This window comes from Olea europaea, unplaced genomic scaffold (genome assembly GCF_002742605.1).
Source record: "Olea europaea var. sylvestris unplaced genomic scaffold, O_europaea_v1 scaffold40250, whole genome shotgun sequence".
Lineage (NCBI taxonomy): Eukaryota > Viridiplantae > Streptophyta > Magnoliopsida > Lamiales > Oleaceae > Olea > Olea europaea.
In genome coordinates, this window is record NW_019259878.1 from 1 (window position 1) to 1,053 (window position 1,053).

A 1,053-nucleotide genomic window follows, 5' to 3' on the forward strand; every position below is an offset into this window, starting at 1 on the left:
AGAAGCAAAAGCAATACTAAGAAAGATTTACCTATCCGAAGAGGTTGACATTGAAATAAAGGCTCTCAAGGAATCAGTCAAGAAAGAGGCACTGGAATAGGAGTCGTCTGAGAAGAAAAGCTTCATTAAATTAATACAAATGACAACAGTTCGAAGAGGACTCATAGCCGGTGTAGGTCTTCAGATCTTCCAGCAGTTTGTGGGCATAAACACGGTGATCTAACCAAACAGCACTTCTCCTTTCGCTTCTTACTGCTGGGCTAAACGCTTTTGGCTCGATTGTTAGCATATACTTCATTGACATGACAGGACGAACGAAGCTTTTAATATTCAGTTTATGTGGAGTAGTACTCTCTCTTGGCCTTTTATTGGGGGTATTTCATGAAACTACCTCCCATGCACCGGCAGTAAGTCCAGCCAAGACGTCCCACTTCGCTCAATACACATGCCCCGACTATCGGTCATCCAGATCCTCGGCTACATGGTACTGCATCAAGTTTTTGAAAGCTTAGACCCCAAGTTCTGGATTTTGCTCATCGTCCGAAAACAAGGTACAACATTTAAACTATCCCAAATTTCCCATATGATCGGTATTTCCATCAGACATGAATAAAAGGGACAAACCTCAAAACTTACATAGATTATTGGTTTTTCTTTTCTGCAGCCGTTTCCTGGGGCCTGTCTGATTTCAAACAACACAGTTAAGGATATTTGTCATGGAGAAGACAAATTATGTATACGAGAGGATGCCCGAGCAGCTATGGATGGCTAGCACTAATCGGCCTGGGACTTTATATCATATTCTTTTCTCCAGGAACGGGTACAGTTCCATGGTTTGTCAATTCCGAAATATACTCTCTGAGGTATTGAGGCATCTGTGGAGGCATAGCAGCCACTGCCAACTGGATATCAAACCTTATTGTGGCACAATCTTTCCTGTCCTTAACACAAGCAATTGGGACATCATGGACATTCCTTATATTCGGAGTAATCTCTGTTGTAGCATTATTGTTTGTCCCCGTATGTGTGCCTGAAACCAAGGGTCTTCCAATT

The 1,053-nt window shown here is 42.4% G+C and overlaps 1 pseudogene; it reads left to right on the forward strand.

The window, feature by feature from the left end:
- The first annotated feature begins 4 nt into the window (after nucleotides 1-4).
- LOC111387429 lies at nucleotides 5-1,053 on the forward strand (annotated as a pseudogene).